Source organism: Callospermophilus lateralis (assembly GCF_048772815.1).
Source record: "Callospermophilus lateralis isolate mCalLat2 chromosome 5 unlocalized genomic scaffold, mCalLat2.hap1 SUPER_5_unloc_1, whole genome shotgun sequence".
Classification (NCBI taxonomy): domain Eukaryota; kingdom Metazoa; phylum Chordata; class Mammalia; order Rodentia; family Sciuridae; genus Callospermophilus; species Callospermophilus lateralis.
The window spans coordinates 112712-137047 of record NW_027510147.1 but is presented as its reverse complement, the minus strand read 5'-3'; the positions used below and the strand labels follow the sequence as shown (position 1 = coordinate 137047).

Below are 24336 nucleotides of genomic sequence, written 5' to 3'. Positions count from 1 at the left end.
AAAAATGAGAAGCTAAAAAAAAGATTAATAATAATAAAATAAAAAAATAATAATTATAATAATTTCTCTGAAAAAAAAAAGATCATCCTGGAGAATAAAAAGTGCAGTCCAAATGCAAGCCCCACAAAAAACACATGAACGTTGATTAATTATTTCCTGAATGAACAAAGCCAACAAATGGGTGGTGGTGCAGAGGAGAGAAAAATCACTTCCCAGCAACTAAAAAAAATGAATCACTGCCTCTCCTAAGACATTCACTGGCCATATTGGGTGGATTGGTACATTAGTTAAGAATACAGCCTGGGGCTCTCACTTGACTTCACACTCAGCTTTCTTACTCTCTGTGCCTCAGTTTCCTCATCTACAAAATAAGGCGATTGTGATATTTCCTATTGAAGATTTTCTGTCATGATCTGAGCATATAAAATACTCCATAAAAGAAACACTGAAAGGAAAAACAGGGCTAGAAAAAGAACCTGGGAGTGGAGTTATTGTTTTAGTAGTGGCATCCAAGGTCAGGAGACTGAACAATGCCTCTGGGAAAGATCTACACAGGGAGCTCAAGAATTGAGCCCCAAGGCAAACTGACTTAGGAGGTTAGGAAAATAGCAAAGAAGTTGCCTTTTACCTAAGATTGCACAGCCATTTGGGTTGGAAAGAAGCAGGACAAGAGTGTCATTCTGAGCTCTTGAATGAGCTAAGAGATCTTAAAACTGCTAATGTTATGCCAGATTCATGGAACCCCAATAGACCTCCAGGAGCCGAATCCAATGCAATCACACAAGAGTCTTTATTGCAAGCTCAAGCCTGGACTCACAACCGTTCCCAATGCAGGGGTCCCAGGGAGTGAGTCCTGGTCCTTTGTTCAGTGAGATTTTACAGGTTTTGGCAGGATACTGCATGCATCACAATATCACACAGCAAATCATTCCATATCTCGGGAGGGTCAAACAACAACTCTTAACATTGATTAGCACATTCAATGGCGGGAACAAGTTGGGTAGGGGTGATTGGTTAGTACAAAAGGGGGATTTGTTTGAACTGATTGGTTTAGGCCATGAGGGGTATATGTGCTGAACTACATGGTTTCCCAACATAAACATAAACTACTTGGGGGTCAACTGGCATTCCAGGTATTTTCCCTGTCTCATGCTGATTGGAGGTTGCTAGGGGGGTTGCTTTGGGCCCTCACCTAGCCTAACTGAGTCAGGGACACCTGGCACCACAGACATCTCCTGTTATTTACAGACAAACAACTCAGCAGGGTGGGTATGTACTTAGGAGTGCTCTGTGGGTTTTTCCAAGGACAAGGGTCATGCCCTCTTCCTTAGGACAGGCCTTGAAGTAGAAGCTGCTGTTATTTATTTATTTTTAAAAATGGAGTCACATTAGCTTCTCACTAAGAGGGGATCAGGGGCTTGATCCCTCCTTTGTGGTCTTAACACTATCCAATAAATGCCATTCATGGGTTCGATGACATGAGGCCAAGAATTTCCCATGAATTTCACAGCAATGTGGAGGTCATCGTTGATTTCAGAGGGCACTTTGAAAGGGAGGTGTGTTAAGAGGTTAAGAGGAAACTTGTGGAAGTTAAATTGAACAGTTTATTAAGACCTAATCTAGAGCAACCCTTAACCCATTTGGAATCTTGTAGATGTCATGTGATGAAGGCAAAAATTTGTAATTTCTATCTCATGATAAATGGGTGAGACTGAGGAATGCCTTACTTGAGGAAAGAAACTTAAGGACATGGAATGAAATGAAATGAAATGAATTAGAGTTCTTGTTTGCCCCTGTGAGAAAAAAAAAATATGTCTAAAGACTGAGATTCATTCAGAGGCAGATTTTTGTTCAATAATATAAGGGAACTGTTTTATAATTAGAATAGTTCTAAAATGGAACATGTGAACTTGTGATTTTTTAATCATTGGGAACACATTCAAAGTAAAAAATAGACACGCACCTGTGAGCATATTGAAAAGAAAATTCTTTTGAGAAGAGGGTGTTGCTTAAAATCATTTATGAAAAGTGTTACTAACTGAAGCTAAGATTGTTTAAAGACCTTGAGTTAAAGTGAATTCTTTAATCAGTTGTAGACTTGTTTATAATTTCAGCAGAGTAAATCTCTGCTAGTCAGTCTACTTCCAAACATGCTTTGATATATACATAGTGAAAGACCCCAGCCCAGAAACCCCAGGCCCCATTGTGAAACCCTCAGGGTTTTATGTGCTAACCCACATAAACACCGGAGAGGTCTATCTGTTAATCAGTTAAGGGTAGTCTATTGTGGAAGGACAGGATGGTTGAGGAAGAACAGAAAAACAGATCCCAAGGTATGCCTGAACAAACAGGAACTGATAATGATAAGCAGGAACAGAAAAACCAGAGTGTTAATATGTATGTAACTGTCATGAGGTTTATCCAGGAACATAAAGTGAAAAACAACTTTGCCCTTTAGGTAATCTATATGTTGGGTTCAAAATAACCAATAAGAAACCTGTTACTTCCCGCGTGCGCGAAACCTGCCCCTTTATCCTATAAAAGACCTGTACCCCAAAGCCCGGTGTGCCGGTTCACCAAAGCTCCGGCTGAGGTTTCGCTGAGCACCCGCAGGCGCCTGTGTCTGAATAAACCTCCTGCTTTTGCAGCCAGTGTCTCGTGCGTCTTTTTTGGACAGGGAATCGGAGGGTCTTTCATTTGGCGAGCCAGGCAGGAGAACTCCTGTAACCCCATCTGGATCCCTGCCTGAGGAACACCCGATAACCACTGGGAGGTAAGCTGGCCAGCTCGTGTCATTTTGTCCGTCATTTTGTGTCCCTTTTTGCAATCTCCGGTTGATATCTGTCTGTGTGCGGCGTCCGTACGATTGCGCATAATCGCTCTGTTTTCTGGGCAGCTTGAGAAGGAGTTGACGAACTCGGACTTCTCCCCTGTCACCCTGGGAGACGTCCAGGGGATTCCTGACACCCTGGGAGACGTCCCAGGGATTCAGAGGGCCCATTTTTTCGGGAGGCCTACTTTAGGTTTGTGCCAAGGCCGCACAACATTCTTTGTGCCCAATCTGATATTTGTGTCTGTCTTCTTGTTTTTGTATTTCTCATTCCATCTGAAACTAACATGGGACAATCTATAACAACTCCCTTGAGCCTTACTCTTGATCCCTGGCAGGACGTCCGGAACCAGGCTGACAACCTGTCAGTGGAGATCAAAAAAAAAAAATGGATAACGCTCTGCACTATGGAGTGGCCGGCGTTCAATGTTGGCTGGCCAAAAGAAGGGACATTTAATCTTGATCCCATTTTACAGGTGAAGTCTCAGGTGTTCGCCCAAGGGCCTCAAAGACACCCCGATCAAGTGCCCTACATCGTTACCTGGGAAAATTTGGTCTCTGACCCACCCCCTTGGGTCGCTCCTTTCTCTCCGTCTAAGCCAACTCCGCAATCTTCTTCCCCGACATTTCCTCCCAACCAGCCTCTCCATCTGCCAACTTCCAACCGCTCCACACCTCCGCCATCTTCTGCTCCACTTATCCCTGTACCTACGCCTCCTCCCCCTGCAACCTCTAGACTCTACCCCATTCTCAATAAATCTAAAAAGGTGACTCCAATAGGGACAGAACCCAAAAAGGTTTTACCGCCGGAAGACTCCACTCTCGTAGATTTGATGACTGAAGAACCTCCACCCGATGGGCCCCAGCCTGTACCGGCTCCAGATTCCATCCAGGCTTCCTCAGAGGAAGAAGAAGAACCAGCTGAACCAGTCACCAATAACCCTCCGGGCCCATCCCCCATGGTCGGGAGGTTCCGCGGCCGTTGGGAGCCAACCGCCTCGGGGGATCCATCTAGAGTTCTCCCCTTGTGGCAGACGGGAGGCCCCGATGGGCTGTACCAATATTGGCCTTTCTCTGCCTCTGATCTCTATAACTGGAAAACACATAACCCATCCTTTTCCAGTGACCCTATAGCTCTAACCTCTCTGATAGAATCTATTCTAGTGACTCACCAGCCAACATGGGATGATTGCCAACAGCTCCTACAGACCCTTCTCACTTCTGAGGAGAAACAGAAAGTTCTCCTGGAAGCCCGTAAAAATGTGCCCAGGGACGACGGGCGCCCCACTCAACTTCCAAATTTGATTAACGAAGCTTTCCCCTTGACTCGGCCAGACTGGAACTATAACACTGATGCAGGTAGGAACCACCTACGTCTCTATCGCCAGTTACTCATAGCGGGTCTCCATGGAGCAGGGCGGCGGCCCACCAATTTGGCTCAGGTAAGACAGCCTACTCAGGGATTGACAGAAACTCCCACTGCATTTTTAGAGAGACTAAAGGAAGCTTACCGGAGGTACACACCTTTTGACCCTGACAGTGAGGATCAGAGAGAAAATGTTTCTATGGCCTTTATTTGGCAGTCCGCTCCAGATATTAGCACTAAGTTACAGAGATTAGATAACTTACAAGATTTTTCTCTAGCAGATTTATTGAGAGAAGCAGAAAAGATTTTTAACAAGAGAGAAACTCCAGAGGAAAAGGAGGAAAGAATCAGGAGGATGCAGGAGGAGAGAGATCTCAAATTTAAGGAAGAATTAGACAAGAGAGATCGAAAGCGTGATAAAGAATTAAGTAAGATATTGGCCACTGTAACACAGGCAGGGCAACAAGGAGATAAGCTAAGTAGGGAAAGGGAACAAGGCAGACCCCGTGTAGACCGAGACCAGTGTGCCTACTGCAAAGAAAGAGGACACTGGGTAAAGGACTGCCCAAAGAAACCCCCCAACCCCAGAAGAGGTACAAACCGGACCCCTCAATTGCTAGCCTTGGATGAAGATTAGGGGAGTCAGGGCCAGGAGCTCCCCCCTGAGCCCCAGGTAACCCTGCAAGTAGGGGGGCAACCTGTAACCTTCCTAGTAGATACGGGAGCCCAACACTCGGTGCTAACACGGGCACCAGGACCTATGAGCCACAAGACAACATGGGTCCAAGGCGCCACCGGGAGCAAACCGTACCGATGGACCACCAAAAGAGAAGTACACCTTGCCACAGGTAAAGTTTCCCATTCATTTCTGCATGTGCCTGATTGTCCGTATCTATTACTGGGAAGAGACTTATTGACCAAATTGAGAGCCCAAATTTATTTTAAAGATGGGAGTGCCTCCATCACGGGACCAAACCAGGCCTCTTTACATGTATTGACTTTCAAATTAGAGGACGAATATAAACTTTTTGACAAACCTTCTGAACCTATGAAGGACATGGACTATTGGCTTGATTCATACCCGGAGGCCTGGGCTGAAACTGGAGGAATGGGAATGGCTAAACAACAACCTCCAATAGTCATTCACCTAAAAGCAACCGCTACTCCCATAAACATTAAACAATATCCTATGTCGAGGGAAGCTCACCAGGGCATCAGACCACATATCAAATGCCTCCTAGACCAAGGCATCCTAACTCCTTGCCAGTCACCCTGGAACACCCCATTGTTGCCAGTCAAAAAGCCAGGAACAAATGACTACAGACCTGTCCAAGATTTAAGAGAGGTAAACAAAAGAGTAGAAGATATTCACCCCACGGTGCCCAACCCTTACAATCTCCTCAGCACCTTGCCTCCTACCCATACTTGGTATTCCATTTTGGACCTAAAAGATGCCTTCTTCTGCCTAAGATTGTCTCCCCAAAGCCAGGCTCTCTTTGCATTCGAATGGAAGAATCCCAAAGAAGAAGTCTCTGGACAGCTGACCTGGACAAGACTGCCACAAGGGTTTAAAAACAGCCCGACGCTCTTCAATGAGGCCTTACATCAGGATCTGGCCGATTTCAGTGTAAGACACCCCTCCTTAATTATGTTTCAATATGTAGATGACATCTTGCTGGCTGCTACTTCCGAGGAGGATTGCCTGGCAGGTACGGAAGCATTACTACAGACTTTGGGGCAATTGGGGTATAGAACGTCAGCTAAGAAGGCCCAGATCTGTCAGACAACAGTTACTTATCTTGGCTACGAACTTCATGATGGCCAGCGATGGTTGACAGCTGCCAGGAAAGAGACTGTCTCGAGCATACCAACCCCCCAGAGTCCCAAGCAGCTGCGGGAGTTTCTAGGAACCGCAGGTTTCTGTAGACTCTGGATTCCTGGGTTTGCTGAGATAGCAGCCCCCCTGTATCCACTGACTAAACAGGGTAACTCTTTTGATTGGACGGAAGAACACCAATTGGCATTTGATCGCATCAAATTGGCCCTTTTATCTGCCCCCGCCTTAGGCTTACCAGATATTACCAAGCCTTTTGACCTATTTATAGATGAAAAGCAGGGCTATGCAAAGGGAGTCTTAACCCAAAAATTGGGGCCATGGAGGCGTCCCATAGCCTATCTGTCTAAGAAACTGGATCCAGTGGCATCAGGATGGCCCCCATGTCTTCGGATGATAGCATCTGTGGCTGTCCTGATCAAAGACACCACCAAACTAACTTTGGGACAACCATTGACTTTATTAACCCCTCATGCTATTAAGACAATAATTCGCCAACCACCCGATCGCTGGGTGTCAAATGCCCGACTCACCCATTACCAATATTTGTTGTTGGACACTGACCGAATTCAGTTTGGCCCCATAGTCACACTGAATCCAGCGACCCTCCTACCGCTGCCAGGAAAAGCTAATCCTCACAACTGCCAGCAGATTCTCACAGAGACACAGGGAACCCGGCCAGACCTCACGGACCAACCCATGAAAGATGCAGAGCTGGTCTGGTACACGGACGGAAGCAGTTACCTACTCAATGGACAACGGCAAGCGGGAGCAGCCATCACCACCGAATCTGAGGTAATATGGGCGAGTGCATTGCCGGGAGGGACATCAGCCCAGCGGGCAGAACTGATAGCTCTGACCCAAGCCTTAAAATTGGCAGAGGGGAAGAAACTAAACGTGTACACAGACAGCAGGTATGCTTTTGCCATGGCTCATATACATGGAGAAATTTACAGACGGTGGGGATTACTGACTTCAGAAGGAAAGGAAATTAAAAATAAGACTGAAATATTGGCTTTGCTTAAAGCTTTATTTCTACCCAAAAAGTTAAGCATTATGCATTGCCCTGGTCATCAAAAAGGAGACAATCCAGAGGCCAGGGGAAACAGATTGGCAGATGAAACAGCCAGAAAGGCAGCTTTGGGGCCCCAACTTTTGGTAATGACCCTATTGCCCCAGCACATCCCACATGTGGACTCTTCACTACGAGACCATAAGGACCAATGGATCTATGAGGATAAGGACTTAGATATCATCCAGAAGCTAGAGGCCACTTACAACTCAGAGGACAATACCTGGGAGCATCAAGGAAAAACCATAATGCCCCTTAAAAATGCCAAAGAACTAATAAAATCACTACATGGACTAACCCACCTGGGGGCTAAAAAGATGAAAAAACTCTTGGACCGTGGAGAGGGTACTCTATATCTCCCAAACAGGGATCGACTCCTCCAACAACTGGCAGAAAATTGTCAAGCATGTGCTCAGGTAAATGCTGGTAAAGTTAAGATTGGGACAGGAGTCCGAGTTAGAGGACACAAACCTGGAACACATTGGGAGATAGACTTCACTGAAGTCCAACCGGGTATGTATGGATATAAATATCTTCTAGTCTTTGTTGATACCTTTTCCGGATGGGTAGAGGCATTCCCCACCCGATATGAAACTGCCAAGGTCGTTGCTAAGAAGCTATTAGAAGAAATTTTCCCAAGGTATGGGGTACCTGGAACAATTGGGTCAGACAACGGGCCTGCCTTCATCTCCCAGGTAAGTCAGGCAGTGGCCAATTCGCTGGGGATTAATTGGAAGTTACATTGTGCATATAGACCCCAAAGCTCAGGGCAAGTAGAAAGAATGAACAGAACAATCAAGGAGACTTTAACTAAATTAACGCTTGAAACTGACACCAGAGACTGGGTACAACTCCTACCCTTAGCTCTATATCGAGCCAGGAATACTCCTAACTCTCAGGGACTAACCCCCTTTGAAATCCTATATGGTGCTCCACCACCTGCTGTTAACTTCTATGAAACTGAAATTTATGCCTCCCTTACCCCATCCATGCAGACTCATTTACGTGCACTGCAACTAGTCCAGGCCGAGGTCTGGAAATCATTGGCAGCGGCATATAAGGAAGAACTCAAAACTCCTTCGGTACCACACCCCTTCAGGATCGGAGACACCGTCTGGGTATGCAGACATCAGACCAAAAACCTTGAACCACGGTGGAAAGGACCTTACACCGTCCTGCTGACCACACCGACAGCACTGAAGGTAGACGGCATAGCTGCTTGGATCCACGCCTCTCACGTGAAAGCTGCTCATCCACCGGACTTGACCAACACCCCGGAGACATCAGGATGGAAGCTACAACGCACTCCAAACCCACTAAAGATAAGACTTACATGCTGTTAACCGTTCTTGCTCTTTGCTCTACTCCCCTTGTCTTAGGTAGTAACCCCCATGCTCCCATGAAGTTGACTTGGCAGGTATATTCTCAAACCGGGGAGGTAATTTGGTCTATTACAGCAACCCATACCCCTGGCACATGGTGGCCTACCCTGACCCCAGATTTTTGCCAACTAGCCACTGGATTAGACTCATGGGATATTCCTGACAAATCACATGGCCAACTCCAGACCTACATGGCCCCCAGGCCTCAGCAAGGCACTAATTATGGATGCTCAACCCAGGTCGCTAGATGCCGGCTAGCCCAAACTGACTTTTATGTCTGCCCTCGGGACGGTAGAGACAGATCACAGGCTTATAGATGTGGGGGATATGAAGCATACTTCTGCTCCTCCTGGGGCTGCGAAACCACAGGAGATGCATACTGGAGCCCCACCTCAAGCTGGGACCTGATACAGGTGGCCAAAAATTTTACGACCCCCAATTCAGATGGCCATACATGCTACAGGGAAAACTCACAATTTCAGGTGGGCCAGTCGCTGCCCCTTAAGATACAATTCACGGACAAAGGCAGGGAGACTATTGACCCCTGGCTTACTGGAAGAACATGGGGACTCAGATGGCACTTGCCTGGAAATGATCGAGGTGTAATTTTCAAAGTTAGACTATCTCAAACCCCAGCTATGATTAGCTCTATAGGACCTAACCCCGTACTTGGGGGCCAAAAGATCCCTTCACCGCCTAAACAGCCCAAGAGCTTGGCAACAACTCCCTCCAGTAAGCCGCCCGTGCCTCAAATTGTAACCATGGACTATCAATCCTCTAGTTCTTTCCCTGAACCCGTTTACCCAGGGACTGGAGATCAACTATTAGATTTGATTCGAGGAGCATTTTATGCCCTCAATGCCACCAACCCAGATCACACCCAAGATTGTTGGCTGTGTCTCACCTCCGGTCCACCCTATTATGAAGGGATAGCAATGATGTCTAACTGGAATAGTAGTACAAACCCTGACCCTAAGTGTGTATCCCTACCCAGCTATAAGCTTACCATCACTGAAGTATCAGGACAAGGGGTCTGTATAGGGAATGTACCCCTATCACACCAACCTCTTTGTAATACTACCCTCCCAACGACAGACTCACAAAATAGCTATTTATGGGGCCCCCCTGGAACTTACTGGGCCTGCAACACTGGGCTGACCCCCTGCATTTCTATGGCTGTCCTCAACGCAACCACTGATTTTTGTGTGTTGATACAATTATGGCCCAGGATATCATATCTAAGATCAGACTATGTCCTAGGACATCTAGAAGGGCAAAAGCGGTACCCTAGAGAGCCCATAAGCCTGATTATAGCCATACTGCTGGGCGTTGGAGGAATAGCCGCAGGGGTAGGAACAGGAACTGCAGCCTTAGTGCAGGGAAACCAATTCTTACATTTACAAGCAGCTATGAACGAAGATCTAACTGCAATGGCCAAGTCTATCACAGCCCTAGAAAAATCTCTCTCTTCCCTCTCGGAAGTTGTGTTACAAAATAGGAGAGGATTAGATTTACTGTTCCTTAGAGAAGGTGGCCTCTGTGTAGCCCTAAAAGAACAATGTTGTTTCTACGCTGACCATACGGGGGTTGTTAGAGAGACCATGGAAAAAGTCACTGAAAGATTAGCGAATAGACAAAAAGAATTTGAAAATCAACAGGGATGGTTTGAACACTGGTTCAGTAAGTCCCCTTGGTTAACAACTTTGTTATCCCAGGTAGCTGGACCCTTGATTATTTTACTGATAATCCTAACGTTTGGGCCTTGCATTCTCAACAGATTAATACGATTTATAAAAGAAAGACTGTCCATTATTCAGACCATGGTTCTTACTCAGCAGTATCAGTTGCTCCAGCAGCAAACAGGGTCACAGACCGATCTGGCTCAAGAACCTGAAAAGGCAGAACAATGGATATAAGATTCTATCCATGAAATAGAAAAAGGGGGGAATGAAAGACCCCAGCCCAGAAACCCCAGGCCCCATTGTGAAACCATCAGGGCATGTTGCTAACCCACATAAACACCGGAGAGGTCTATCTGTTAATCAGTTAAGGGTAGTCTATTGTGGAAGGACAGGATGGTTGAGGAAGAACAGAAAAACAGATCCCAAGGTATGCCTGAACAAACAGGAACTGATAATGATAAGCAGGAACAGAAAAACCAGAGTGTTAATATGTAACTGTCATGAGGTTTATCCAGGAACATAAAATGAAAAACAACTCTGCCCTTTAGGTAATCTATATGTTGGGTTTAAAATAACCCGCGCGCGTGAAACCTGCCCCTTTATCCTATAAAAGACCTGTACCCCAAAGCCCGGTGTGCCAGTTCACCAAAGCTCCGGCTGAGGTTTCGCTGAGCACCCGCAGGCGCCTGTGTCTGAATAAACCTCCTGCTTTTACAGCCAGTGTCTCGTGCATCTTTCTTGGACAGGGAATCAGAGGGTCTTTCAATAGTAGTGTCCTGTGACATAGTTTGAACTTGTGATTTCAGCTCTTGGCTAGAGATCTCTGGGTTCTCCCTGTTTCCTATCTCCTGATTTACTAATAACATAATTTAATTTTACTATTGGATTATCAGGATCAAATAATTTTTGTGTATTTTAGAAGGCCTTAGATTGTATTGTGTACATTTATTAATAATTTAATAAACACTTAATGACAACTTTACTATTTTGCTAGCCACTCTGTCAGATATTAGATATAGAACATGAATATAAGATACTACCTTTATTATATTTTTATTTTATTTATTTATTTTTATGTGGTGCTGAGGATCAAACCCAGAGCCTTGGACATGCTAGGCAAGCACTCTACCACTGAGCCACAACTCCAGCCCCTAGATAATACCTATCTTTGTGAAGCTTACAACCTCTAATAATTTCTATCAGAAGTTGGCAATAAGTTCTCATAGGAATATATGATCCTAAGTTTTAAATTTATTTTGAAAAGTCAGATAAATTTAGTTAAATTCCTTTTGTTCCCAAGAAGGAACAAGCATTGTAATTCCCTGTTATCTAGAGTATAAGAATAGAAGCAAATTTTTGGATCGAAGCCAATAAAATAGTGTGACTTGCATAATTCCAAAAATATTGTCATTTCCCCTTTCTGTTCTAAAATGAATAGCCAGGCAATGGTATCAACACTTTTCTTTTAGGAGACTTTCATAAAAAACTTCCACAAACTCCATTCAGTGGAACCATGCCTTCTGCAGATGATTTAGAAGAAAGAGAGCCACCTTCCCCTTTAGAAGCTGGTATTATATTGTATTCACCTGAATGAAAACCCATTAAATTAGTTGAAGTAGTAGCATCTCCTAAGATCTGAAAGATAGTATAATTTTAAAGAATCATTACTTTGCTGTGTAATAAATAAAAGCATCACACAGTAACTTAAATATATCCCAGTAATTATGATCAAATATTAGTTAATAATGTACTAATCAGTTATCTGAAATACAAATAGAAGAATAAGTGGCAGGGTTAGGAATTACAGCTTAGTGGTAGAGTACTTGCTTAGCATGCACAAGGTCATAGGTTAAATTCCCAGCACCACACACACACACACACACACACACACACACACACACACACACAAATAGCAACAAAATTAGTAGATCTGAGATGTATTGGCATGGTATTAAAATAGCAGGCTAGGTCTAGTCTTCTTTCATTAACCCAGTACAATGACTTACTGTTAAAAGGAAGCATGCCTGAGAAAGTCTGAGAAATCTCCTTTGAAAGAAAGAGTATAAGAAACCAAGCAGGAAGAGCAGATTCAGTGTACTTCTTGAGAATAAGGAATGTTTTGGGTGTCGAAGGATATAAAAGTAAAGTCAGTTACCTTAGTGACTCAAATTAAACTCTCATAAATCAATTTTGTACATTTGATACCTGTAATACCAATATAATATTAAAATATAATAAGCTAGATTGCCTGTAATTTTATAATGAATTAAGAAGAGCTTTATCCTTAATGTAAATAATTCTAACATACTCGCCTCATGTAATTGTATTTCTTTGAAACATTTATAGCATTTATATGCCACCTATGAACATACTTACCAACTGTGTAAAGGGCATGTTAATATTATTAAGTATAAATATGCTGATTCTTTTTTTTTAATCTTTTTTTTTCCTGGTACTGGGGATTGAACCCAGAATACTCTATCAAATAAGCTGCAATCCTCAGCCTTTTTCATTTTTCATTTCAAGACAGTGTCTCACTGAGTTGCTGAGGTGGGCGTCAAACTTGTGATTCTCCTGCCTTAGCCCCCTGAGTTGCTAGGATCACCAGCATACACCATTGTGCCTAGCTTAAATGTGCTAATTCTAAAAACATTATGCCATAGTATCTTAAAAATTTTATTGATTTGTTGGTGATTTTTACTCATGGATAAAATGTTGAGTAAAAGTTTGTGTTTTATAAAAGAGATCTATAAAGGAGATTTTTTTCATGTTAAAAACTCAAAATAATAGCTTTTTATAATATATGAATAATCTCAAAGTCTAAAAATTATTCCAAGTACAATATCATGTAGTATATTTTTTTGTCATTCTACCCTTCTTATATTTCTGTTATAAGAACCCAGTTCCCTTGGAACATTTAAGAAACCATTGATGTCAAAGGCAGCTGTTACTCACAAGTTCCGAAAATTGAAATCCCCCTCAAAATGCAGATATTGTGAAGGCATTGTAGTGTTCCAAGGTGTTAAATGTAAGGAGGTAAGATCTTTTTGGAATCACATTGGCCCCCTTATTTTTTTGCTATATACTTTTTTTGTTATGGTTTTACTTATTAGGAGATGTGTGTGTATTCACACACATGTATTAAATATATATACATTTGTTGTTTATACTCCTGGGAATTAAATTCAGGGTCTTGTGCATGCCAGGCAAGCACTCTACCCCTGAGCAATATCCCCACCCCTTTTTAAATTGTGTTTTGAAATGGGGGTCTTTCTATGTTGAGCTGGCCTTCAACTTGTGATCTTCCTGTTTCAACCCCTCAAGTAGCTGGAATCATAGGCATATGCCATCACACCTGGCTCTGCCAGTCCATTTTTAATAAAGTCCCACAGTTTATCTTCTATAGTTTTCTACTTTGTTTTGCTGTTAAATGTATTTCATAAACCACAAGTAATACTTTTTAACTTGTTTTTGTTGTTATTAGTCTGGCTGTAGTTTGCTTAGTTTTAAATAGTTTTAGGGTGAGTTAATCAGTTTTAAAATATCATTTTCTTGTAGTGTCTTCTTGTTTGTCATCAGAAATGTATGGAAAACTTAGTTATCTTTTGTGGTCACTGGAAACTTCTGGGGAAAACACACTTATTTGGAGCAGAATTCACATGAGTTACAAAAAAGGAGCCAGATGACATTCCTTTTATACTCAAAATATGTGCTTCAGAGATTGAAAAGAGACCCTTGTGTTTACAGGTATGTTGTTAACTCTTAAAATTCTCAAAACATAAATGTCTGTGTGATTTGTTTTAATAAAAAAGAGGCTTTAAGAAAATCAATACTCTCAGTTTTTAATAACTGAATTTATTCACATTTATTTGGGAAATGTTAATTTATTTGACTTTAACTTGTTTTTTTTTCCTAAAATACTAATACAAATTGAAGGGGATACATCAAATATGTTTAGATGTCTAAATTTAGCCCTTTGTACTTAAGTAGAATTTTGCATCATTTTTTTTTCTTTTCTATTCAAGGGAATTTATCGTGTCAGTGAAAACAAAGCAAAAACTGCAAAACCGTGTCAAGCTTTGGAGAATGGAATGCATTTGGTAGACATGTCAGAATTTAATTCACACGACATCTGTGAAGCCTTAAAATTATACCTTTGACAGGTAAAGAGAGCAAAAATATATTTTATATTTCATATAATTTCATTGGCACAGATTATGTCGATGTCTTTCTATTTTTTTGATTAGAGCATTATATTTATACATAGTAGCTAGGTTAATCCTGACAATTTCATACATGCATAGATCTGACTCACTCTACTTCGGTCCTCTTTTTTCCTCCCTTTATCTCCCCACTCCACTCCACTGATCCTCCCATGTTGATGTTTTTCTCATTATTAATGTACAGATCATAAAATGTATATAAAATATACATACAATTTAAAGAACAATAATAATAAAACCAAATTCCACTTAAGAAAATAAAATATTACTATTCCTTGTACAAGACTTCCATGTACCTCTTCCATGTTGCAGCCTCCCAACTCCATCTTGGAGGTCCCTCCTAACCATGTTAAAGGGCTAAACATACAGGAATAAATAACACTCAGTAAGTTTTTGTTATCTTTAAGTTTTAGAACACTGATTAAAAGCATAAATGTATCTGTATAAGTAAAGACCAGTGTTCACACTGTTAGGAATATTCAATAAGTAGGACAGTATCTAGATCATAGTCTAGCTTTGCCTTCAGTGATGTTTCAAAATAGCTATTTTGGGAGGTTAGTAGGCAAGGCCATGAAGTTCATAATATTTGGGGCATCAGGCATAACCCTTCCTATAAGGTGGATACTAGAAGTCTAGCAGGAATATGGTCAGGGAGTGGGCTGTCCTATATTGTCATTTTCTATGTTCACTGTTATACCTGCAGTTTGCGGGAATAGGTAAACACACACACACACACACACACACACACACACACACACACACACACATCTGTGAAGTGAAGTGACATTGCTGGCTTTAGGCAGCAGCTTACAGAGGGGTTATAGGAACTTAATTGGCATTTTGTCATGAGCCAAGTACAAAATGATTTGGGTCAAATCTAGCTGGCATCTATCCCTGGGTGAAAATGAAGAGATAATGATAGAGTCATGCTGATAAGTCCTTGATCTGTCCTTCTCTGTTGTGCTCCCTTGCAGATCCTTTTTAATTTGGTTATTAGCTGTCATCCTGAGATCATTCTCCTCTCCTCTCTTTTCTGATTGAACACCTCTTCTGTTTTTCTTGTTTGGGGGGTATTCTGTTTTGGTTATGTGTGTCCTTTAAGTAAATATTTGAAACCTGTTCATCCATAAATGTTTTCCTATTGTCTTGACAGAAATGGACTAGTGTAGATAGTGTGGGACTTTTTAGTATTGTAGGCTGGAAATTCTTTTTCCTCTGAATTTTGAAGGCAAGGGTTTTTTTTTGGTTGTTGTTGTTCTGTTCACACCGTGAATCCATCTTATTTCATTCCTAACTCTGTGCCTATTGTTTAGTCCCTGTATAGCTAATAGAATCTCTCCCATGCCACATTATTCTAAGATTTTACAGTGATGAATAATGATGTGGATATATTTCCATCCACTATTCTGGCCACTCCATGAGCTCTGATAGTTGTCAGTGCTTTAGTTCTTTGAACTTTTCTTGATTTTTATTGCCCATTTCCCCCTCTTTCTTTGTACTCTCTAGTTGAAGCTCTTGTTTGCATACTCAATAACCCATACTGGTTCTCTAGTTCCCTTACCTTTCCTCTATTCTTCTTCTTTCTTTCTTCAAAACTTTCTAAGACATTTTCTCAACTTTATCTTCTTGACTAATATAAACTACTTCATTCCTGAGATCATATTTTAATTTTCAAGAATTATGATTTTCTATTCCTTTGTGGATAGTCATAGATTTTTTGTAAGGGTTCTTTTCTCTATTTAGCCTCTAACCCTCTGTATAAATACAATGTGACCCTCATATATAACATTAAATTTTCTATAGCCATATAAAATTTTAAAAATAGGTAAAGTTAATTTTAATATATTATTTAACATTTTGAATATTATTTTAAAATTATGAGATATTTATTTATTGATTTATATTTGAGCTCTTAGTCTTTGAAATCTAGTGTCTATTTTTTCATTTAGAGCACATCTTAATTTTGATCAGTTGTACTTCCAGTACTTTTTCACCATATATGACTAGTGTTCAGCATATTGACAGCATAGTTTTAGACCTTCAATTTGTTTTTTTTTTATACCCATTTTGATTTTTGTCTTTAATGATGTCTAGTTATATTAGATTTTGGACTTGAAATCTCTTTGGAAGCTCTTGAACACATCAAGGCTTTTTAAAAACTTGGAACTTTATTATAAAGTGATCTAGATGGACTGTCTGATATATGCCTGATTACATGTCTCTAGTTCCCTGCTCTTGGACTGGTTTGATCCCCCCTGGAAAAGGGTTTTCCTTGCCTAGAGATATGGTACCAATACTGTGGGAGCCAGGGTGGGAACGATGATTGCAGGATCTGTGCATTCAGTGTGCATACAGCCAACAAATCCCCATTTTCAGACAGTCACCTCTCTGTTCCTTAGGTTTGGCATTGTCCCCATTCAGAGAGCCTCTGTATCATGTTGCCCAGAGAAAACATTTCCAGATTTTTAGGAAGGAGATTGCTCAAGAACATGGACTGGAGACAGGATTCTATAGAGAGCTAAGCTGTCTTAGCTGGCCCACCTGCACCCTACCCCAAGGTCGGAGGACCTGGTACTTATTGTCCAAGTCCCTTTAGGATTCTGAAAATCATGTTGAATGATAAGGGGTCAGCTTTCTTGGAACTGTTGCATCAGGATTTGTTAATATGCTCTTCTATTTGTGAATTATTGCTTTTGTTTTCTCTATTTTCTTAGTCCTCATTGGCCTACTGTATTTTAGTGGGATCGCAGGAGAGAAAGAAATTAAGTATTAATTGCTGGATCAATAGTGTTATGTCGGGAAATTATTGATAACTCTTTAATCACATTTTACAAATACCTCAACTGAGAAATGGAGGTTGATACCTTTGAATGACTATAAGTCTCATAATGTGTCATCCTTTATTTCTTTTATTAGCCAGTCAGGGAGAGGAGATGAATTGGATCCAATATGATAAACTTGCATTCTGTTTTAGGAATTTTGTATGTCCAAGACTTTTATGTGGGAAACTGCTCAATTCTTGCAATAGTGTTAGAGAGTAGCCTTCATTATTACCTAAAGCTCCAAGAAGTTAAGTGACTTGCTTCAGACCCCAGAGTAGTGAGGATACAAACTGATCACAGGACAACACCCTAATCTACAGATAATATAGGACATCAAGTAGCCAAAGGTACACTGAAATGATAAAAAAAAATCATTTAACTCTCACTAATTGCTGATTTTTAACAAAAACGAGATATTTTTAATGTAATTTAATCTAATTTTATTTCTTTAAGCTCCCAGAACCATTGATTTTATTCCGATGGTACAAGGAATTTATGGACTTGCACAAGAGATCCAACATATTAATGAAGAGCAAGATACCAGAAATGATAACCCTAAGGACAAAACATACCCAAATACGTGTGTAGAAATAAACCGAATTCTTCTAAAAAGTAAGGTCCTTCTAAGACAATTGCCAACATCAAATTTTAACGGTTTTCATTACCTTATCATACATCTTAAACGGTATGAATTTTTATACTGTCTTAACCATTTTTAATTGTACAGTGCAATAGTATTAAGTACATTTATACTGTTGTGGTATTGTTTTCAAAATGATTGTTTCATTTTTTATGATTTTTTATTCTGTGTTGGGAAAGGGAGACATTGAATATATGTTCATGCAGCCAACACTGTTCCCTCAGATGCCCCCTGTATGCCAGGCTCTGGCTGGGCAAACCAGCATGGAAACACAGGGTTTCTGTTTGTGGGCTCATCATCTTGGGGGACAGATCTGTATATAACCAAAGTACAGCATCATCCTTTTTCTAGTAGCTGTGCACAGCATGAAGGCATGCAGAGGATGTTTGGGATTAGGGGTAAAAGAGAGAAGGCAAGCCCTTGAGTCAGATTTTAAGAACTGAGTGGGATTTGGTGAAAAATGTGCAGAAGAGCATACTAGGCAGAGGTTAACAGACATGGAGACACAAGAAAACATTTTACATTTGGAAAATATAATTTCATTAGGCTATAATATAGCAAGAAGTAGCAGGAACTGAGCTACCTACAGGCCTGAGAAGAAAATGTATGTACCTGGCAGATGAGTTGACCATATTATTTCTGTACCCACTAAAGACTTGGAATCAGGAATTTCACATGCTCAGATTTTCCTGATAGATCTTTCTGATAGCAATATGAAAAATGCATTGGAGGGGAGGCCTTCTGTAATTCAGATCTCCTTTTTAAAAAATTTATTTAAATTTTTTTATTAGTTCTAATCAGTTATACATGACAGTAGAAAGCTTTTTGATCCATTATACACAAATGGAGCACAACTTTTCATTTCTCTGGTTGTACATGATATAGAATTGTGCCAAATATGCAGTTATACATGCATCTAGGGTAGTGATGTTTCTCTCATTCCACCATCTTTCCTACCCTCATGCCCTCTTCCCTTACCTCCTTCCCCTTGACCCAGTCAAAAATCCTCCTTTCTTCCTACAACATCATCTCTATTATGGATCAGCATCCACTTATCAGAGAGAACATTTGGCCTTTGATGTTTTGGGATTGTCTTACTTTACTTAGCATGATATTCTCCAACTTCATCCACTTACCTGCAGATGCCATAATTTAATTCTCTTTTAATGCTGAGTACCATTCCATTGTGTATATATACACCACATTTTATTTATCCATTCATATATTGAAAGGCATTGAATTATTCCATGAAATAGAAAAAGAGGGAACCCTTCCAAATTCATTTTATGAAGCTAGTATCATTCTGATACCAAAACCAGGCAGAGATACATCAAGGAAACAAAATTTCAGACCAGTATCTCTGATGAACATAGATGCAAAAAATTTTCAATAAAATTCTGGCAATTCCATACAAGAACATATTTTAAAAATAGTGCACCATGATCAAGTGTGGTTCATTCCAGGGATACAAGATTGATTCAACATACAGAAATCAATAAATTAATTAATCACACTAATAGACTTAAAGAAAAGAATCATACGATTATATCAGTTGATGCAGAGAAAGCATTTGACAAAATACAGCACCCTTTTATGTTCCAAACACTAGAAAAACTAGGGATAGTAGGAATATACCTCAACATTGTAAAAGTTATCTATGCTAAACCCAAGGCTAACAATATTCTAATTGGAGAAAAATTGGAAGCATTTCCTCTAGAAATTGGAACAAGACAGGGATGCCCTCTTTCACCACTCCTATTCAACATAGTCTTTGAGACTTTAGCCAGAGAAATTAGACAGATGAAAGAAATTAAAGGAATATGAATAAGAAAAGAAAAACTCAAGCTATCATTATTTGCTGATGACATGATTCTATCCTTAGGGGATCCAAAAAACTCCACTAAAAAACTAGAATTAATAAATCAATTTGGCAAAGTAGCAGGATATAAAATCAATACCCGTAAATCCTATGCATTTCTATATATCAGTGATGAATCCTCTGAAAGAGAAATTAGGAAAACTACCCCATTCATGATAGTGTCCGATCTCCTTGAATAGTCATAGAACTAAAAAGCAGCGAGTGCTTGAAGTAAAACCAGAACATTGATAGTGGCATAGAACAGAGAGATGTTCAGGAGAGAGAATCATCTAGGCTAGAAAACTAGCTGTCAGGGGCTGGGAGTGTGACTAGTGGTAGAACACTTGCCTAGCACATGTGAGACACTAGGTTTAATACTCAGCACTGCATAAAAAATAAATAAAATAAAGGTAACTAACTAAAAATATTTTTTTAAAAAGAAAACTAACTGTGGGCTATGAGAGAAATTGACAGTGATGTCTCAGTTTCCAGAAACTGGGAGTATATACAAAGATGGAGCAATTTTTTAAGGGGTATTTTTTTTTCCTTCTGCTGGTAAGAGTTCAGTAGTTCCTTCTATTTACATGAATTTTATCCTAATATAGTACTCTGAAACTCAGTTTGGTGTGTGGTATTATGATCAAACAAATGATTCTTTTCCTAGACCCACCAAACTTGACCCTTGACAAATGTTTTGTACACTTCTATAGCCCATGTTTTCTTGACCCTTATCAATTCATAGTAAACTACATTAAGGACCTCTAATGGGCAAACCTCATATACTTTATGTGCTCTTCTTTTCAGGGTAGTAGGCCATTCTTAAGAAAACCTGATGAATTCAAAAAACTTGGGGGTGGTATTTGGACCATGTCTCATGAGGCCAAGACCTGCAACCGCTCCTGTTACTATCTCCTCCTCCCTTGCTGCATATGCCAGTCAGGCCCTGTTGGTAGAGTTCTTCATTACCAACTCACAGATGATCTTCAATGAGTTCCTAGAGTCACAAAATGTTACATGTAGTACAGGTGTTATTGCACCTCTGGTGGATAAAATCTGTCCTTCCAAACCCGTGATATCACCAGAACATTCCACAAAATCACAATATTTTTCTTCAAAGGAAGTGAGTTTTGATTATTATAGAATTACATTAGAACTTTGTGATGTTTATGTTAATAACTTAACAGTCTTTGAACTGTTTATTTTGAGGTGTATTTTGCTTTTTCAGTTTAAATTTTTTTGCATTAATGGATATCCACAGTGCAGATAGTGAAAGTGAAAATTTTGAATCAGCTACATCATTTGAGGAATCAGAATGGAAGCAAAATGCATTGGAAATATGTGATGCATATCTCATTGGTGAGTGGTCATGTAACATATATGTTTACATATTTTCAATCTTTGCAAATAAGTCTCGATTAAAAACCAAGGTGAATGAAGTTGAGGGCAGTTCAAACTTCAAGGTTTTATTAGTTAACTTTGCTAGCCATTGAGAAAGTTTAATGAATGTTATTTAAATTATCATTTTTTTTTATTCTTTCTTGTAAGGAGATATCTTGGAATTCATTTTTTGTTCTCCTCTGAGATTCGTTTTTATTTTTACTTCTTGTCATCAATTAAAGTCAAGGAAGAAATAAAGTGGACTCTTGAAACTCAAAAAAAAAATAGACTCCTAAAGTTTTTTGATGTTCCTTTACCTGTGGCCAAACTTTAGCACATTAAGCACACATGTCTTCCATTTTCTTGTCCCAGTCCTTTTGTTCATTTTTTTTTGTTAATTTTATTTCAGTGAATGGTTTCTGTTAAGGTGATCAGAAAGCTTCCATTTGTTACTGCTTTACTGGAGCTAAATTCCAATTTTTTCAAAATATAGCCATATATGTTAAATTAATTAAATATTAATGAATGTAGCCTGACAAAGTCTGAAAACAAAAGAAGTCAATTATCTACCTGCTAAGAAAAGCACTGGACTCACTGATTCCATTTATCTGATTTGATCTTATTAGCACTTCTTTGCTATGAACCTTGGCCTCATTTAAGCCATAGCTAACAGTCTGAGGAAGGTTAATAATGCCAAGGGTCATGTCCCTAAATTATTATTGATTCAGGATTTGAACCTCATCCTGTCTCATTCCTAAATGTAACCTTATTTCACTGTCCAAGGAAATTGGAATCCCAAGTAGGTATAGTAATAACAATAAATAGTGTTTAAATATTGTCAAGTTTTCCTTAAATACCAGGGAATTCTAAGCCTTTTCTTTATTAGATTATTAAGACCACATGCCAAAATAGCTCCATATAGGAGTCTGTCCTGACAGAGGAAGGCAGGAAGGGCCAGTGCAATGGACTGGCCCAGGGCAGAACTGGAGCAGGAGCTGAGCCAGCACCCAGGCAGCTGGCTGCAGAGCCTGCACTCTTCATAATGCTAGAAGTTCTGCAGGACTGTAACTATGGTCTGGAGTTTACCATCCAACCACAATGGCTCAGCTCCCTTCTATTAATGTGGAGAAGGGCCCAGGACAGCAAATCACATGAGTGCTGCCTGGGAACCAGGGAAGAGAGACCAGCAGCCTCAGGTGAAGAAGGAGGTCTGATGAGATGATGACCTGCAAGTGATGCTGGTGTGCGTCTGTCTGCAAACCACTGCCCAAGCATGTGGAAGAAGGAGCAGGTGGCAGGGATGAGGACCATGGGCTATGAACAGGGCCATTGGAAAGCTGTCAGACCACTGGCAAGGCACACAGTTTGTCTGATATTTCTCAGCAGGGAGAGGAGGATCTTGGCCAGAGGGCTGCACCTTTCTAGCAACAGGAGCTTCTGGGGTACATGCAGCAAAGACAGAGTGGGAGATGCTAGGGTTCTAGGTGAGAAAACAGGGACCTTGGAACCAGACTAGAGAAGAAAGAGAAGGAGGTAAATCTGGAGTCACCAGAACCAGTAGCACAATGGCAATTTTGACAGCTCTTCAACCTTCCTTTGACCAGAGGATGTTGCCATGTATTAATGGATCAGCTGGGAGAGCATCCAAGTCCTCTCTGGTGTGTTGCCCTCAGTATGGACAGAATGTAGCTGGAAAGCAGATGAAGTGAGGAGGCAAAGTTCTTGGGATTCAGGACATGACTTTGATTGGTCTATAGAATAGTGTTACTGTTCTGCAGTTACCAGTGTCTGCCTGTTGAAATCAGCACAGTCTTAACCCAGAAAATATTCATTTATAGGTAATATATTAAAACAAGTTACTTCAGGAAGAGTTAATTTTTTTGTTATTGTTTTATTTAACCAACACATGATGTGCTTTTTGGTTATTTATTGTATTGATTTAGATAATTTTTTTAAAAAAGTAATGCTTTAATTCAAAATGTACCTTCAATGCTATGTGAATTTGTAATTCCTCTGCATCGATGACTGAGAATATCATGTTGGGAAAGTTATATAAGACTGTGTTGTTTTGCGAGAGTGACAATTTATGACTAATCACATTTCGTTACTAACCAAGCTCCATGAAGTTAAAAAATCTTTCTTTTTCAGATAACAAAGAACTTGAATCATTATCCCAAAAGATGGATGATATGTGTAAAACCACTGAACCACTTAGTTTGAAATCTGATGTGGCAACGAACGACATACAGAGGCATACACCAACCACCAAGATTGGACATGCAATTTTGTCTGTAGATAGGTTCCATCTTGCAAGCTCTCCTAGTGAGAGAAACAGCAGAAATGTGGGAAATGTAAATTCAGACAAGTTTTGTAAGAATCTTGCTTTTGAAGGACTTAATAACAAAGATACCCCTACGACTGTTTGTTCCAAATTTTATGGCTTTGATCAGCAGTTTCCACAAAAAAATCAGGGACAACAATGTGAACAAAAGAACTTAACTGGCAGGAGTGCAGTGATTGTGTCTAGCGCACTCCAGGAAAAAATGACAGTGAGCATCAGAGTTAGTGGTGACCATTCCATTGGTGCCACAAAGCCCAACACGCCAGCCAGATCAGCAAGAGAGGCATCAGAAAGACGGTCCTCTCATTTTTACCATATTGCTCCTGCAAGAGCAGCAAGAACACTGCAGCCCCATCACTGGACAACATTTTACAAACCTCGTACCCCGACCTGCAAAGTCAGGGGGACTGAGGAGAGACCAGCTTCACCTTCAGCAGCAGTGCCTCCTAGCACAGTTCTTACTCCCCTGAGTCATGTGGAAAAATCTGTTCCAGAGGCAGACAGCACATCAGCTTATGCTTTGAAGCCAGCTCCTGAGCCTAAAGAGCACTCTGAAGAGCACGACCGGCCTGACGTTAATCCAATGTGCCAGGGACTCAGGCTAAAACAAATGGAAGAGTTACAAGACCTTGAAGTTGAAATCCCACAGTTTGTGTAGGTTGTCAAAATTCAGTTTTTCTTTTTCTTGTTTCGTTTTTATGTGTTGTGTTTATTTTTTGAAAGAATGTTTTGACAGAACCCCTTTTGTATAGGATGGCCAAAGTGTATATTTTGCCTTTTGGCCTTGTATCGTGTTTTCTAGTCATATAAAATGGTAGTGTTTTAGTCATATAGAATGATAGTGCTCACTGGTATTATCTTTAAATTCTGTGTTTTTGAAGTTTTGTATAAAATAAGTATTGTGATTTT

The 24336-nt window shown here is 40.4% G+C and overlaps 1 pseudogene; it reads left to right on the top strand.

Annotated features, from left to right (window-relative positions):
- Positions 1-10483: 10483 nt before the first annotated feature.
- Positions 10484-24085, top strand: LOC143637794 (rho GTPase-activating protein 29-like; annotated as a pseudogene).
- Positions 24086-24336: the final 251 nt, after the last annotated feature.